General features: G+C 31.9%; 1 pseudogene; it reads left to right on the top strand.

Moving 5' to 3' along the window:
- Positions 1-10,060: 10,060 nt before the first annotated feature.
- Positions 10,061-19,330, top strand: part of LOC126727965 (proline-rich receptor-like protein kinase PERK1) — a 33,574-nt pseudogene continuing 24,304 nt past the window's right edge.

Below are 19,330 nucleotides of genomic sequence, written 5' to 3'. Positions count from 1 at the left end.
CAATGTTAGGGTTAATTACATAAATTCACCCTAAACTTTGGTTGTATATGCAATTTCAACTACAAACCACAAAATTTCTTATAATTATCACCCTAATTATGGCAATCCTTGCAAATATCACACCATTGTCCTATTTGTGGGTTAACTTTAATAGTTTGCGTGCATGTGATCATAAACCGTGCAAATGGAAACCAAAAAAAAAAAAAAAAAAAAACTCATTTACAATTAAATTTAATTAAATGATCCTCCCTCTCCCCTCTCCCCAATATGAAATTATACCCAAAATCCTTCAAAAATTTTCTCCAAAAAACCCCCACACTCACAAATGATCGACACATTGACGAGATGAAATCCGAAGGAGCACCCGATTCGAAATAAAATTGCTATGATTTTTAATGAGAGATTTTCTGAGGCTAAGTCCATGGAGCAGAGGCTTGAGTTGCATCTTGTATTTTTCTCTGTGAATAGTGAAATTCCTGCAACTCAATGGACGCAGGCAAATTGCCAAACCATGTAAATATTGTCTTGTGTGATTATTTTCTTTAATGCATATCTTTTCTCTATTTTTGCATTTCACAAATTTGAGAATTTCATGTATATTTCCTAGAATAACAAACTGAGCATCTTTGCATGATAACAAATTATTAGATTGCAATAGCAAAATAAATAGAACATTACACTTCAATAAACGATAGAGGTATGAAATGATTTTTTATTTTATTTTTTATTTTATATTGTGTTTTCAAAATATAAGAGTGGGTTTGTTACATCCTGTTACATAAGTAGTACATCATGGTTAGCAAATTGAGATCATTACATTTTTATGCAATAGTGTTCGTTAATTAAACATGCTTGTGTTGTTTGTAGTAGGGATTTCATGTTTCCAATGGTGAAACATTACACTGTTCTCGCCTCTAGATTTTGTGTTTGCCTCCGGATTTCTTCTTGTCTTTTTGTGACATCTCATTTGGTGTGTGGATCGGTTATTGGTATGGTGTTTATCGGAGAAAAAAATTTGAGGGGACTATATTTTCATATTGGGGAGAGGGGAGGCAAGAATGGGGTCGTTTAAGTAAATTTAATTGCGAATTAAGTATTTTTCTCATTTAAGGGTCTATGATCACAAATACTATTAAAGTTAACCCCAAAATAAAGATTGGGTTCTATTTGAAAAGATTGTTATAATTGGGTTGGTAATTGCAAGATTTTATAGTTTAAGATACAAAGTACAAGTAATCTCAAAATTTGGGGTGAATTTCTATGATTAGCCCTTTGTTATTATGTTTCATATAAACAAGAAAAAAGAAAATTGTTAGGATGACATTGGAAAACCTCTAGTGAGTACAACAGACATTACACATGTGAATGATTGTGAAAGATATGTGTTTTTTTTTTTTTTTTGAGAGGAATTAGTTAGTTAAGTTAGCATTGAAATTCTAGTGTACTAACAGGTTTAAGATCACATAGCATTCTTCCAACCAACATTGACTCTGTAACATAGGTTCTCTACACCTCTAAAGATACAGAAGACATTACACATTTCATTAGTTAGGTGGCAAACAATGCCATGTCCTGGCAACTCACTGCAACATATCTTTTTAATTATTTTTTAAAAAAAACCACAATTGAAATTTCTCGTACAAATATAATTTATTTAAGTTTTTTTTCCCCAATAAACCTCTATTGGTCCTTCTTAATCACACCTCCAAAAGTTTCTCTAAAAAGATCCGTTCTTGTAGGCTTGGGCTACAAGAGATGAGAATAAGATTTATTAGGGGTGTCAATGTTCGACCCAACCCGCGAACTCGACACGAACCCAACACGGTTTTTTTCGGGTTAGGGTTGGGCCTTAATGGGTTTGGGTCATAAATGGGTCGACCCGAAAGCGACACGATAAGAAACGTGTCATAAGCGGGTCAACCCGCGTAACCCGCAATAGACACGTTTGACACGCCAATTTATTTGTGTCAAACCCAAAATGACCTACTTAACACAACCCGTTTAACTCGTATAACAAATAAATAATTATTTTATTTTAGATTTTTCAAATACCTTTTATATCCAACATATATTTTAAATTTAAAAAGAAAAGTAAGTAATTACAAATGAGAAAGGTAATCTTATTTGTTTCATTAGTTATTATTACTCTTACATTATTATTATTTAGTTCTTGTCAAACTGTTGAGGCATGATTATATTTTGTAACTACTAATACTTTTTTTTTTTTTTTGGCATAGAACTTGTACAAATGAAATTGGATGAGCTTGTGCAAGATGTTATGAACTTGGACATCAACAAAGAATCTATGGATAATAATCGTGGTCATAGTCAGGATTAGTCTACTATTTGCTCAAATTCTTTCAATATTGATACTTAGCATTTGGCGAGTTCCAAGGATATTATATTTTTGTTGAACTATGTTATTTTATTTTTGTTAAACTATGTTATTTTGAATTTGGGTTGAAGTGTTGCACTTCTTTTGGAGTGTAAAGAACTTATTTCTAGATGAATGTTATATTTTTATTGAACTATATTATTTTGAATGTGGGTCGAAGACATAAAGTGTATGCACTGGTTTTTGGGATGTAAAAAATAATAAATTATAGATGGATGTTATATTTAATATTATGCAGGTTGAAATGGGTTGTGTTACATTCGTGTCAACCCAACACGATTCGTTTATTAAATGTGTCAAATGGGTTGGGTCAGGTCAACCCGCCTTATTAACAGGTCGGGTTAGGGTTGAAGGATCTTGACACGATTATTAAATGGGTCGGGTTAGGGTTGGGCCATTTAGTCTAATACCCCTATCTCGACACGACACGAACCCGACACGTTAACCCGAATTGACATCCCTAAGATTTATTTATATTTTTTTAAAAAAGGGCATAGACTAGAGATTGCTTAGATTATTTTGTTAACTAGGACTAGGATACCCAGGGGACCTTTGCGGAAAAAACAAAAGTTGGTCCTCACAAAATCCAATCATTCCCTAAAATTAAATATATTTTTTTTTTTCCCAATCAGACATATATGATAATCCTAAAACTAATACATTATTATTATATTATAAAAGCCATGGCAGTCTATAACATTATACAAAAACAGAATATTCAATATCTATTCTATAAAAAGAAAATTTCTCATATATCCTGACATATTCCTTACATCAATTTTGTGCCAAAGCACTAGCCATTCAATTGAAGTAAAGAAACAAAGATATATATATATATATATATATATATATACCAATTTTTGTTTGTTAATGTAATTGTATCTATCCCCATGAAATGGAGAAACTAGAGGAGAAATCAAATTGAATAATTTCTCATTCTGCTTTTTTGCTTTCAAAGAATTGAATTATTTATCTTTAATTGAGCTGGTTGACTGACTTCCATGCTAACATTTTAGTTGTTAAAGCAGGGATTGATGACATTGAAAACTAACTAAAACCGGGTAGGCAAATCAAATTAGAGACAAACCACAGGTGGGTAAAGTGTAATTATCCCTTATTTTTCTCTTGTGAGTAGTGACTCTTTTTTCGGTCTATTTACAGAGAGGAACAGGGGACCCTACTCTACTCTTTTGCATTTGCTCGTGAGAAATATTACATTTTCCAATATTTTTATAATAAATTTTAAGTGATAAACTATTATTGGTAGATAAAAAGGAAAAAAAGTAGTGATAGATTTATATTATAATTAGTAATAATTTATCACTTAAAATTTGTTGTGAAAATGTCGTGTATGTATCATTACTCCTCATAGTTATATCAAGATCATTTGTCGAGTACTATATTATAGCCTTATAGGGACGGCCTTTGGCTGGCTTTAGCCGACCCTCTTAAAAAAAGATAAATCTTATACGAATTATCTAGTTCTATTATGTTGTATGAATTATGTGGTTCTTTTATATTTAACTAAAAAAATGTGGATCTTTTATGTTGGCAAGGACTTAAAGCTAACAAGGACTTAAAAAGATAATTAATTAAAAGTTTGAAACAATGAGTCTTTCATTTTCATATATATATATATATATATATATATGTGGGGGGGGCCGGTTAATCAATAATTATTAAAACCATGTTAACTAAGCCTGAGGCCCATCTGAGGACGTAAAACTGTCCGAGGAGGCCCATATCAGGTTATAAGGGTAACCAAATGAAAAGAAGAGTAGATATCACGTGAGATGAATTCAGTATTCATCCGAGGTCAAAATCCTTCTCGGCAATATGTGTCCAAGGACGACCTGAATGCCATATTGTTACAAACACACTTCAGAACTACATTACCACTAAAGGTGGGACATGGGACCAAGGGTAAGAAAGAAAAAGGTAAACAAATATCTTTAACAACAGCTGCCTCCGCATTAATTGCCTCTCAACCAACTCTCTGGCCGCATTAATGTGGAGGTGATGCTTGAACAGTGATGAAGCAGCTTTACAGTTGCTGGTTGGAGGTTCCAGAAGGTGTTGGATGGGACATGAAGGGATCCCACGAACCCAACCTACACGTGTATGGTGAAGATGACACCAAGAGGGCAGTATATAACATGAAAGAATGCATTGAGAAAAAGAAGGATCGGGACTTCTAAACAAGTAGTACTTAGAAGAAAACCTTAAGAAAGAAAGAACTTAACTGGTTTCAAGGAGAAATTGATCGTTATATTAGTGTTAATTTATCTATAAACGTTAAGTTTAATCGTTTTTCTTTAGGAGTTAATCTAGTTCTTTGACATCCACGCTCTACAAATTTATTGTTTGGACCTTTAACGTTCGAACCCAATATGAATTTGGGATCGTTACAAATTGAGTCCTTACAATATATATATATATATATATTTATTTATATCTGGACTGAGCCTGACATGTATGTCACATTTATGATATATTCATTAGATGGTTCTCCATATTTAACAAATTATTTTATCCGCATGGGGCCTAAGGGCTATAGCGTTAATTATGACCATTACTGGAGATTGTTATCTTCACGCAAGCATAAACATCTGATTTTTTTTAGTAATTATGGTGTATAAAAACACATAGTGGGCTCACAAATTGTGAATGGTTGTGATTGATTACCACTCACAAGAATTTTCACATCTTGTAGAATCCCTTCAATCCTATGAGTCTGACCTACCCAAGTCTAGCAAATTCAAATCTATGGTTTTAAAGTCTATAGATCATTAAGATGATTGTGGATTTAATGATGAGATCTCTTGTACAGAGATTGCTTATCTTGCTTAGAAATTTAGAAATTTTCTAAGAAACAATAATAGAAGGACAAGAAATCGAAAAAATGCTGACCCTAAGAATGTGAAGAAGAATAAAATAACTAAAAACAATGTATCTGAAAAATAAAAAGATAACATTGTTCAATCTTCTAACAAGTCTTTAGGCCAATAGTGTTTTGGTTGTCAAGGGTATGGTCATCTTAGGTTAGAATGTCCCACATATTTGAGGTCAAAGGGTAAAGCTATGACTATTACTCTTAGTGATGATGAAGGAATTGATCACGAGTGTGAAAGTGATCAAGTAGGAAATTTTATGGCTTTCATTGCTATAACTGTAGTAGGTGAAACTGAGACTGTTGATGAGAACCCTACTGATGAGGAACTCTTTGAAAACGATAACTTGTAAGAGTCATACAACAAACTTTGTAAGATTGCAGCAAAAGATGCCATGAATGTTGACCTAGGTTTGAAAAAGATAGAAACTCTTGAACATGAAAAGAAAAATCTTTTGGTCAAACTGTTTGATGCCAATGAACTTATAATTACTGTTAAGATTGAGAATATGTCTTTTGTCACGCCCCGAACCCAAGTAAAAGCTAGGTACGTGACAATAGCTACACACTTTAAAAGTTTACACCCTACAAGTGTGAAAGACCTTCTTAATAACTAAAAATTATCCTCAAAGAAATTTCATCAATAAATCCAAAAACATCTTCAATAATACAATTCTCAAAAGATCTCCAAATGATAATCTTCCAACATCACAAAGAAAAATAGACTAAATCTTTTAAGACTAAAAGTCTAAACAAAAGATAAATTTAAACATAAAAGTCCAAATTTGATTTCAATGATTCCTAAACTTCACTCATGCACATCCCAACGGAAGTCTAAACACATGCTACTCTTCCTAATCAGAATCTGAAAGGGGAAAGAGGGGGGGGGGGGGGTGAGTTGATAATTGAATAAGTAACCAAATACGAAACTAGTTGAAACAAGTAAATAGATTGACAAAATAATATAGATTTATGAGATCAAAAGTTTTCTCATATGTAAAAAGTTATCACATATGTCAAAAGTTATAATATGCTATGGATTTTCAAAAATATACTAAAGATATTTCATAAACTTAAAATAATTCATAAATCCAAACATATTCACATTCTCAACAATCTTATACAATTATGACTATGGTTACGCTATATCTTAGTGACTAGGCATTAGATTTAGAAGAAACTAGTTCCGTGCTAATGTATATTCCCCATTAGTTGGATCTAGAAACACGATAGGCTCGTGATGTCCAGATTGAACTAGTTTCGATACCAATGAATAACCCCCATTGGCTGGGTATCAGAGTTCAAAACATAGTCATATTGTCCAAAATCATATATATCAATTTAGAGTTTAAACAAAAATATATCTTATTCAAATACATATATGTAAAATTATATATTTAGTAATCAAATATATTTGTGATAATTCTTTATTCTTTACTTTAAATTAGTAATACAATTGAAGTAAAATTGTAATAAGTATAAATAATTTTCAGTGATTAAAATATAGTAGTATAAGCAAAATAAAACCAATTAGGATAAAGTTACTTACCTCGACTAAGTCACCATAAAAGAACTTCTCCCTTATACTTCCTCTAAAATCCTTAGATATTACCTCAAGTGTGCAGTCAATCCTTCTCTACTTGAGTATTTTGGATAGTCTCATTTCTCAAAATATCTGTCATTATACGTTGACTTAATTAGCTTATATATAGCTAAGGTTTCAACCTTATTTTCTAAAACTCCCTTAGTAATATTAATTATAAAATTGACCCCACAAAAGATTTACTTAAATACCCCACCTTTTTAAGTCTTTTCTTTTTTGGGGTATTACATCTTTGATTGAAAAAGTTAAAAGTTTAGAATCTGAATTATTTGCTACTAGAGAACAACTTGATAGAGCTTCTTCTTCTAAACTTGATATCATATTGAATGTTCAAAAATCTTCATATGATAAGACAGGGTTAGGGTTTGTTGAGAGTGGTTCATCTTCTGTTGTGAGCCCCACAAAGTTTGTTCCTGCTATATCTATGCCTAAACCTGATGTTTGGGTACCTAAGAAAGAGGTTCTAGCTACTAGGAAGATTAAGATAGATCTTAGTGAAATAAAACCCAAGAAACTTACTCAATCTGGAGGTAAGAAACAACTCAAGCCTCAGTGTTTTTGTCACTTCTATGGTGGAGCTGGGCATACTTGCCCAAATTGCTTCATGTTGCAAGCAACCAAGTAAGCAACTAAACAAAAAGTATCTGTGTCAAAAGCACAAGAGTAGTCATTCACGTTGCAGAAAAGTGTAGAAAGCTTTACTGCACAGCAGAAGGTTTTATTGCACAGCAGAAAACTTTATTGCGTAGTAGAAAGTTTTACTACACAGTAGAAGGTTTTACTGCACAGCAGAAAGTTTTATTGCACAGCAAAAAGTTTTACTTCACAACAGAAGGTTTTACTGCACAACAAAAAAGTTAGTCCTACGGCAGAAACTGGAGAAAAGTTCATTCTGTAGCAGAAACAGAGGATAAGCCCAATTTTCAGCATCTTCCCTTGGACTTTGGACTCAACATTTGCGCACAAACTGGTAGCAGCAGAATGGTACTTTGGAGCCCATTTTGTGGAGCGCTAGGCCCAACTTCCTTCTTAGAAAAAGCCTAGACTAAGCGTTGTCCAATAACATCAAGACACGTGTCTAAGGTACAAAAAACGTAAAAGAATTCTTGACAAAATAGACATGAAATCATTCTCTCTCTCTCTCTCTCTCTCCCTCTTTTTCTCCCTAATTAACTTATCATTTTTTTACCTTCATAAAATAAAATGCATAATGGAATATACATAAATAACCTCTTGTAACAGATGCTTTGAGAGCAATTGCATCAATTTGGCCAAATTTTTCTGTCTATTTTAGACTAAGAACCTACTTTTTCTATTTTATATTACCACTTTTCCAAAGAACCCGCATCAGTTCATCTATTTTACAATATATTTTATTTAAATAATATATTTTTTTATTATTTTATTAATATCTATCTTTTCAAATATCTTTTTCATCTTAACCTCATCTCAACCGTGTCTCTCCCTCTCTTTCTCAATTCTTCTCTGCCTCTAAGACCCCTTAACTCTCTTCCTCTCTCATGTCTCAAACCAACACGTCTAGTGCACTCTAAACTCCCCTCCTCTCTCATATAAACTCAGCAAATTTGGGTAGCAGCAGGGTAGATCTGTGGCAGCAACATCAATGTAGATCCGGTGGTAGCAACAGCGGCAGATCCGGTGGGTTTGGCTTGATTTTAAGTTGGGTTAATTTCTGATGGTTTGGTTTGATTTTCTATTGATTTTGGGTCAATTTTGTGGTGGATTATCAATTGTTGACATGGGTTGCATTGGTGGTGGTGGTTGGGTATTTCTCTTCCTCTTCTTTTATTCTTCTTTTGTTGGATTTTTGTGTCCGTTGGGATGTTGTGTTTCTTTTGCTGGGTTGCTGTGTGTTGGGCTTTGTAAAACCTAGTTGTGCTTGATCCAGATTATGACCTGACTCGAAATAATATTTTTACAATTTTTAATGAGAGATTTTTTGAGGTTTAGTTCATGGAGCGGATCAAAAGGGGTGAAGAAGATAAAGAGAATGTAAATTCACAGGTAGATCAGAGTATACCCGTAGCTGAAGTCCATAGATCTTCCAGGATCACTAGACCTCCACAGCATTATTCACCTACTCTAAATTATCTCCTGTTGATTTATGGTGGTGAGCTAGAGTTTTATATTACTTGGTATATGTTAAGGCTTATAAAAGTGATATATATAAAATTTAATTTATATAAATTATTGGATTTGTATACATTTTATAACTTCTAAAATTATTTTTATAATCTCTGTGAAAATTTTAATTTATTGAAAAAAAAAGCTTGATTTAAAAGTTAAAACAAAATTAATTATGATTAATATAATTAAAGGATAATTACGCCTAACTTCAAGAAATAAAATGGTTTTCTTGAATTATATAAAATTGAATTAATGAATTTTCAAATATATGAGAAAATAATATTTGTGTGTACATGTATGTGTGAGATCTTTTGGATTTAAAAATATTAATAAATAAAAAAAAGTAATTTAAAATTTTCCAAAAAAATTATGTATTTTCCTTTTAGAGAAGACTAATTATATTAAAATCATACCATGAAAGACTATAAATATAATAGCAATGATAAAAATGAAAATGAATGTTTATCTATACTATATATGAGAGGATTTTTCTCTTTGGACTGAACTTTTATGTGGTTTAAAAATACTTATAAATTTTAGATTTAATAGGAAAAAAAACTTAAAAACAACCCGGTAAAAATATATTTCTAATTCCATTTAAAATGTTTACAAAATAAAATACTCTCCTACTAATCCATGTTTTCAAAACAAACTTATCCATTTTTTTTTTTTTTTTAAAGGGAAAAGTATGACACTAAACCAAAAAAAAAAAAAAAAAAAAAAACCTTATTGCATGTTCTATATCAATTAGAAACTTTTTAACTTGATCTTCATCGCTTGAAATATCTGATCCTTATCTTTCTAATCTTTCAAATATCTGATGTAAATCTTTAATTTAATTTTAATACTTGGCTCATATAGCATATGTATTCTTATGAAACAGCCGCTTCTTCGTCATTATGTTTTGGTTGTGCCACTACCACCGAACTCATGGAACACATTATATAATTATTCAATTTTCTAGATGATGCCAATCTTTTAATTAATTTTCCAGTGACCCATGCCAACTTTTTTTTTTTTAATCATGGTTTCTCCAGATGACGAGTGGCAACATATTCTTCAATCGGCAATATCCGGTGGACCTTTTAGTAATTCTGGTTCCCTATATACACTTTCATACGAAGAACTAGCCAAAGCAACTGATTGTTTCTCCTAAATCCACTTCCTTGGTGAAGGTGGCTATGGTTCTGTCCATAAAGGAGTCCTTCCAGAAGGGAAAAAAGGTTGCAATCAAGCAGCTGAGATTAGACAGTAAACAGGGGGAGAAAGAATTTATGGCAGACGTTGAGATCATTAGTCATGTCCATCACAAAAACCTTGTGTCACTGGGTGTATACTGCAGTTCTGAGGAACGTAAAATACTTGTTTATGAGTTTGTCCCGAATTGTACCTTGCATTTGCATCTACATGGTAAGTCCTTCAGTGATTAAATTTTATTGTTTCATCTAAATAATTTGGAATTTTCTTTTCCTTTGTTGAGATAGTTGTTTATAGTTCATGCCTTTTTCTCTTTTGACTGGGAACATGATAACATTTCATTGAGAAAAATTCTTAGTTGTACACGCTTGCTTAATCTATAATGTAAGATTTACCTTGCGAGTATAATGCAAATCTATAATTTCCATTTCATTAAGATATCAAGACAAAAGACTGTTATCAACATATCAAATTGAAGAACTAATTGCACAATACAATCCGTGTGAAAGTTTGAAAAACTACATATTAAACTGTTAAAAATGTATAATGGTTTGCCTTAGTACATGTGTATTGTACAAGTATAACAACTGATCTACAGGAAACCTATAAGTATTTATAATAGGCTAAACCCTGGACTAATTACAGTGAATAGACTTGTTGCCCATTTTGTTTAAGTGTTTGAGGTTGTAATTTTTAATTTTTTGACAACACTAATTTTTTACTTAAAAGAATGTTGGACTTATAATGATTTGGCTCCCAAAGATGAAATCATAATTCTATCACTAATTGAAGGAAAGGAGAAACCAATTATAGATTGGCCAACTAGAATGAAAATTGCTCTAGGCTCTGCGAATGGCTTGGCATATCTGCATGAAGATTGTGAGTTTCCTTTATGTACTATGTATCTTTACATTAAAAACTTTAATATTATTTCTCGGTTATATGTTTACTTTATTCTGAGCTAAATTTGTCTTTAATTAGGTCATCCTCAAATCATACATCGTGACATAAAGGCAGCAAATATTCTTCTTGATGATAAGTTTGTCGTGAAGGTAGGGTTTCATAAGAGAATTGACATGATTCTTTATGAAGTTTCAAATACGTATACTACGTATACTTGTGTGAGATATGTGTATTTTTGACTCGTTACTCCATCTATATTTGTGATCAAACTTTCAAATATATAGATTTAGATCCGTAGAGAATAGTTTTAGCTCAAAATGAGCGAAACAAGTTGCCATTGATGTGTGGGAAATTGAAAAGCTACAAGAAAGAGAGAGCAAGTGGCGGTAAAGAAGAAGAGAATTCTCAACCTCAATAAGAATCTTAAAAACTGATTCTTATTAACAACAATAAGCTAAGTTACTCCCTCTCTTTCTGAATCTCGGGTGACTTACCCATTGCCTGCCAAGCAACACTCACACCCATTGATGTAAGGAGATGATGTACTATTCAAATTTTTTATTTTTATTTATTTATTTTTAAAACTTGTAATTAAATATTAGTTCTAATATCTTAGCTATATTTAGTCATATAAAATTTTTGTAAATAGTTTGTGCTTCTAGCATTACTTTAAAAAAAAAAATCAGGAAATTATTTTTGGGTAAATATGCTATTACAATGTAAATTAATTGTTGTTGTTGTTGTTGTTTTTTGTTTTTTTTTTTTTTTTTTTTTTTTTTTACATTTATTGTTTATTTACACTTTACATTGTAGATTAAATAAATGTGTACAAGATTGTACATATTTGCATGAATAGTATACAATATTAAATACTATTCATAGAAATATGTACAATTTTGTACACTTGACATGAACATTACAACGTAAATTTATAATTATAAAAAATAAATAAGAAGTAACAACTACCACAACATTTATTTAACATGTCTAACAAACTTCTTTCGACAATTATTCACATTCTTAAAACATTTAGCACATGTCTAATTAAGGGATAGCTTTGCTTGAGGAGTAGAATTCAGTCACATCAACTCGCCCACGTGTGTAATACTTAGTCAAGCAGTTTTTTCAAATATTTACACTATTTGGAGAGTGAAAAGTTATTTTTGCATTTTGCCTAGTTTTTTTTTTATATATACTTTCTAACAGACTTTCTATCATTTTCTATCATCATTTAAATATTATTTTTTCATTATATTTTATTATTATTTTTCCAAAATTGGATACATTTATCAACCAACAAATACCCAAAACTCTTCTCCATTTTTATCCATCTACAACATTCAAATCTCTTTTGCTCAGATTTTTACCAACCAACAGGATCCAATTTCTTTTGCTTAAATTTTATCATCCAACAATACCCAAAAATTTAGTTTTAAGGAAACCCAAATCTTAAGCTAGAGAGAGAGAAAAGAAAGATGGTACTGGGTGGTTTCGGGTCTGACAAAGAGGAGAGAGATGGTTTAGTAGCTTTGAGTTCGGTAGAGAGAGAAGAGATCAAGCCACCTCCAGCTGCCATGCCTTTCTTTTGGCTCTTAGCCTGCATCGATAGGTTCAATTGGGCGCTCATGTTCATTAACTCACTCACGGCTGCAGCTCACAACACCCCCTCGTCGTCTACCTCCACTACTTTGCCAAGATTGTCCATGTTCTCAGCCTATAGCCTCGACATACAATGACGAAGAGAGAGGGAGAGAGCGAAGAGCTCAGCCAGTGATACAGAGAGAGTGAAGAAAAAAAAAACTGAATAAAAAAAATAGGTGTTTCAATATTTATTCCATTAAATTTGTTTAAAGAAACGACAAGGCTCTCCACACAAAGAGAGTGACTGCAACTACTCTAATTATTTTATTTTATTTTTATTTTTATTTTTATTTTTTGCATTTTGGAGAGGTTGTTGGAGCTAGTTTTTATTTTTTGCATGTTGGAGATGCTCTAATTGACTTAGCGGCTTGTGGCAATTCAAGCCATGCCCTGCTACGCAACATTCTATTATACCATAAATCAAAAATATACTTGGATCTTTTGTTCAGGTTGCAGATTTTGGGCTCGCTAAGTTTTCATCAGATACTAAAAGTTATGTCTCCACTGCCGTAAAGGGAACTTGGCGGTAAGTCCATTATTTCTCTGCGTTCTTTAGATAAAGCTGAGGTGTGGCCCCAATTAAAGTCTAGTTTTGAAGCAGTATAACAAATGCTAAAATGCAATGACGGCTTGGCTACTGCGTTTCCTTTTAAACTTTTGTATTAGTTGTTATTATACGTCTTTGTAATAATTTTGTATTCAAATGCAGTTACCTGGATCCAGCGTATCTTAGAAGTGAAAAGCTCACTGATAAAGCAGATATCTTCTCCTTTGGGGTTGTACTTTTGGAATTGATTACTGGACGAGTACCTAAGCGTGATACTGAACTCTTGTATCAGTGGGTGTGTATACCAATTTTAAGCAATAGGCCTTAATATATAGTTCCATATATATATTTGCGGATGACATTATATCATCATAGAACGTACTCTGCTTTTTTTTTTTTTTTGGGTGGGGGGTGGCGGGGGAATTCGTTGTTACAATAATTATATATATATATATATATATAAACTTTTAAGATAATACTAAAAAATATTGAAGAAATTTATTTATTATATTGTTGATTTAGCACATAATATTTATTACGATGTCAATTTGCATGTAAAGCTTTTGTAGTAAAATTTATAATATTTTTAAAATTTTAAATCATTTTATTTGGAATTCATAAATCTTTGATGGTGGATGGGGGTTATTATTCTTTCATGCATGCATGAGTGCATTTTTCTTGCTTGCCTGTTTGAGGCTTCCCTCACTCCCCACTTGTATATCTCTTTGTGAAAAAAATTCATTGGCTCATAATTAAACAACAAATATTGGGTTGTTTGTATGTAATATGTATGCGTGCATGTGTGCATTTGTATCGTGGATCTTGTAAGCCTCTTTGTGATCAGAAAATTATTGGCCCATAATTTAACAGCAAATATGGCTCTTCAAAGAACTGATCTTGGAAAGAATATAGGTTACCAACTACAAATAGTTGTATAGTAAATTGTTGTGTGGAAATGTTTAATATATATATATATATATATATATGATAGTTGATATATATCCTTTCATATATGCGTTGGAGATTTTTTTTTTTTTTTTTTGTAAACAAAAATAGGAGTTAACTAGGTTACATCAACCCTCAGGCAGGGCACTCAGGTTAAATCCCATTATTTTTGGATGCAGCCAACCCTTATGGATGCCCACCAACGAATTATGTCTGAGATGTTATTTACACGTTATTTGTTCTTTGTTGTAAACTCAGAATTTTCATTTTTAATAAAGTGTTCTAAATTTAAACACAAGGAAATTCTACGGGTATCCTTATCTAGTTTAGGCTGTCATAACTTCTATATTTTTCTTACCCTATTAAAGGTTGGAGAATTCTTAATAGCAAGGCTTTAGCGACATGGGAAAAATAACATTTGCTGTAATGCAATTTTAGGCGAAGCCTTTGGTCAAACAAGCTTTGGAAAATGGCAACTTTCGTGCTCTTATTGATCCAAGGTTGCAGAATGAATACAATCCTAGTGAAATGCGTCGAATGGTTGCCTGTGCTGCTGCTTGCGTGTGTAATTCAGCCTCGAATAGGCCAAAAATGAGTCAGGTAATTCTACCAATTTCTAATGCTGAAACAATTTTGGTTCTCTTTGTCTAATCAATAAAATCAAAAATTATAGATAAGCCTCTTGATATTTCTGTCTATGAACTGTAAAACCCATCATCATGTTTAGAAATTTATATCCATGTTTTTTTTTTTTTTTTCAAAAAAAAGAAGGTATTTTATTAGAATTTATATAAAGAGAAAGAGGAAGCAGAAGTATGTAAAACTTAATGTGATTTAACCTAATAGCCTATGTTTATAGTGGAAACTGGAAAGACTTAAGTAGGGCTGTAAATGAGTTGAGCTTTGCCGAGTAGTGCATGTTCAAGCTTGGCTCATCGATAAAATTAAAAAGCTCAAGCATGGCTTGAGCTTGAGACAAGCCTAAAATATTGTTTGAGCTTGAGCTTGAGGAAAAGCCAAAAAGTTTGAGCTTGACTTGGCTTGACTTGATTCATTAGTCAAGCCAAGCTCGATCTTAATATCAAACTCAGACTTGAGATCCAACAAAATTATCTTATATGCTTAAATCTCCCAAAATCAAGTAAAGAAAAATAAGAAAGTGTCATACTCATTTTATCATGCTTCTAGTCCGACCTATGATTAGCCGTTGTTCATATTGCAACTTGACAAAATTAAATTCATCCATTCATCCTTTATTGTCTATAGCTTCATCAATTGTTTAAAATATAATTTTTACATCCACATTAGATGATAAAGAACTAGAAAAAGACTTGTTTATAACTATTGTGAATGAGAAATGATTAACATGTTTTATAACTTTACATTAGATAATGGATAAGGAAGGACCATATGTGGCTCACTTATAATTTTTTCGAAAAAGGTAACTAAGTCTAAAGTGGTGCTTGATCAATTTAGAGGGAAGTGAAAAATTAAGGTAAAGGGTAGTGGTCCAATATGAGACATTTTATTATTAAGATATGTGTAATGAGTTAGAAAACACATATCAAGTCCATAAATGAGTTTATACTTAACTTGTTTTATATCGAGCCTTATAGCTCGCGAGCTTGTTCATGAACAATAGTTTTGCTTGGGCTCAGCTTGTTTACTAAACAAGCCTAAAACTAAGGATAAACAAACAAACATGAATGAGCTTTCACTACAAGAAAATGTATTTTTAGTGACGAAAAAATTCGTCACTAAAAGTCCTGTTTTTTGTCACTAAGAACCTTTAGTGACGAAATTGGACTTTTAGTGACGAAATTCGTTTCGTCGCTGTAGTCCCGTCGCTAAAAGTCCTGGCGACGAAAAATTTCGTCACTAAAAGTCCAATTTGTTTTTTTTAAAAAAAAACTTTTAGCGATGAAAATATTTCGTCACTAAAACCATTTCAGTTTATTAAATCATATTTAGTGACGAAAATATTCGTCACTAAAACTTTTTTTGGGTACATATAGTGACGAAAATATTCGTCACTAAAACTATTTTTAGGAAAATTCATACACATAGCGACAAAAATTTTCGTCACTAAAACCATTTCTTACAAGATTCCCCTACATTTAGTGACGAAATATTTCGTCACTAAAAAATTTTTTTGTTGCTATATTTGTGACGAAAAATTCGTCACTAAAACTAATTTTTGTTTTTATTATTTTCATGGAATTGATATTAACCTGTAACCTGTCATTACATTATTAAAACCTCACATTTGTTTAACACATTTATTCCAATAACACATTTATAAAAAATTAATCCATACATTCCACAAGTTAAAATTAAAATAAGTATCCAATTTAAACTTCTTCCATACAATAATTGTTTGCAACACATACAATAATTGTTTGCAACACATACAATAACTTAAGATGTTTTATAACAATAAAAAAAATGTTGCATAATATAATTAAAACCAACGGAAGATGTCCTCATATATCTTCAAATAATGCCTAAAGGAAATCCCCTAAAGCCACCAATAAGATATCTGCACAAATATAAATCTTTAGTTAAATATAAATCTTTAGTCAAATATAATTCTACTAAAGATTGAATAACCTATCACGTGACAAATATTAGTTTCAAATGATACATAAAAAATGAAGTGTTTTAACTTAAAGATAAAGTACTAACCAATAAGTGATTTAGCTTGAAGATGAACCACCTCCATAGGTAAAAGTGTCATCATAACCCTTACTCTTCAAAAAATTAAGAATATTCTTTTGGACCTCATCTTGCTTAGCTCGCACCTCTTGCTCCTTAGCTCGCTCCTCTTCATCCCTAGCTCTTGCCTCTTTGAGCTCAATTATCTCACTTTCTAACCGATGAATATACTCCACCGAACTAGATGAGGCAGTGGTTACTAGAGAAGAGGAAGGTCTCATGCCAAGTCCTTTTACAATATCGGATTTCTTCTTAAAAACCAAGTTTGAGATCTCCTCTTGTGTAAGGGGAGTTGCATTAGGATCTTGACAATGATCCTCTTGCACTTTGAGAATAGTTTCCTACCATTTGAAAGAGAAAAAAACAAGCAATCACAACATTAATAATACATATGTTATAACTTTACAAACATGATAAAGATAGAATAATAGGGATGGAATGATACACATACATATTTCGCTTCATCCTCAGGCTGTATCCACCTATTTGTATTTGGATTGAAATGAACATCTTTGTAAATTTTTGCCAATTCAGGAACTTGACCGCCATTATTATTTGTCTAATTAATTAACATTCAAGTGTTAGTTATTTATAGTTAATTAATCACAACATGTAATACACTAAGGTTTAAGAAAATGAAAAAACACACACCTCCTCATCAACCCTAACAGCAAGTGCCTTTGACCCGCATCTATGTTTGCCTGAAGTTTTGCTCTATTTTCAGAGTTAATTCTTGATTTTTCCTAATAAAGAACATTCAAGATATTTATTAGTTCATGAATAAAACAGTATACATTTACTTCATCTAAGTATTAATCTAATCATTTGACAACATAATATAGTAAATATTGGATAAATAATTTACCAGCCAGTCCTTATTGGTCCATCTCCCTTCAATGAGTTCAGTCCACTGCTTAAGTGTGGCATTCTTTGGCGGGTGGCTTTTTGCATAGTTAGCACCATGAGATTGTACGAGTTTTTTATAAGTCTGATACAACTTGTTAGAGCTGCAACTCAATAATCTTCCACATTTTGTATTTCTATACCACGTGTTGTTCCACGGGTATTTCTGCTAGTAGATCCTATTTAAACATTATCAATGTTAAAAAATTATACATTCCATGTACATTAAGTATAATATCAATAGTAAAGATAGGGTGTAGTTGTAATTAAGTATGTTTTATGTAATTACCAGTCGTGTTAGTTAATGCGTCGGTAGCCTCCGCACTAGAAGAACTTTGGACGAGAGGATTTACTTCAGGAGATGTTTACGTAGATTGAACCGTAGATTGGACCACCGGGATAGATGCCTCACCTCGTGAGCGTGTAAGTCGTCCTGGTGCCATCTGTAACTAACAAACATATATATAATTTAACAACAAAGTCATTACAAATAATGGAACAACAAAGTTATTATCTATTGTACCTTATGAAACATCTATTGTACCTTATGAAACATCTATTGTACCTTATGGATTAAAGAATTAGATGACTCATCATCATTGTCATCGTCACCAATAGGTGGTACATAATCATCATCTACCACAACACTAGTTATACTTCTTTTCCTTTTTGCACAATTGGACTGAGCAGAATCCTTTAGAGAAGTTGAGATGTGCTTCAATCCCAAAGCATCAATTCTCTCTTGGTTTTGCCTCATTCTATCCAATCTTGCCATCTCATAACTCGGTATATTATGAGTGTATTTGGCCTTTTTAGGCATTTTTTGAAACTATGTATTGACATGAAAGATAAGTACAATTGCTACTAACTTAACGTCATAATCCATACCATTATCCATACCAAGCAATTCAAAAATGCAAAATTTGAACACAATTGCTACTAACTCAACACAACAAATGACCACATCAATATCCATATCAAGTTCAAGATAAGTACAAAACATCTCAATAACAATTACTACTAACTTTACATATCATAGTTCACACCATTCTCCATATCAAGCAATTCACAAGTGCTAAATTTGAACACAATTGCTACTAACTCAACACAACAAATAACCACATCAATATCCATATCAAGTTCAAGATAAGCACAAAACATCTCAATAACAATTACTACTTAGATAAGCATAAAACTTTAAGACAAGCAAACAACATTTAAGACAATTGTTATGAACTTTACATATCATAATCTATATCAAGATCAACATCAGGTATGTCATGCTCTTCATTTTGATTAGCGTCTCTTGAAGTTCCACCTTCAAGAACAACCTCAGTTTCAACATCACCCATACAATACTCAATAATATTGTCATCAACATTGATAGTGACAACATCAACAATTGCTTCTTGTTGGAATGCGTCACTATCTTCTGTATTATCA

This window comes from Quercus robur, chromosome 5, assembly GCF_932294415.1.
Source record: "Quercus robur chromosome 5, dhQueRobu3.1, whole genome shotgun sequence".
Taxonomy (NCBI): domain Eukaryota; kingdom Viridiplantae; phylum Streptophyta; class Magnoliopsida; order Fagales; family Fagaceae; genus Quercus; species Quercus robur.
This window is presented reverse-complemented; position numbering and strand designations above follow the sequence as displayed.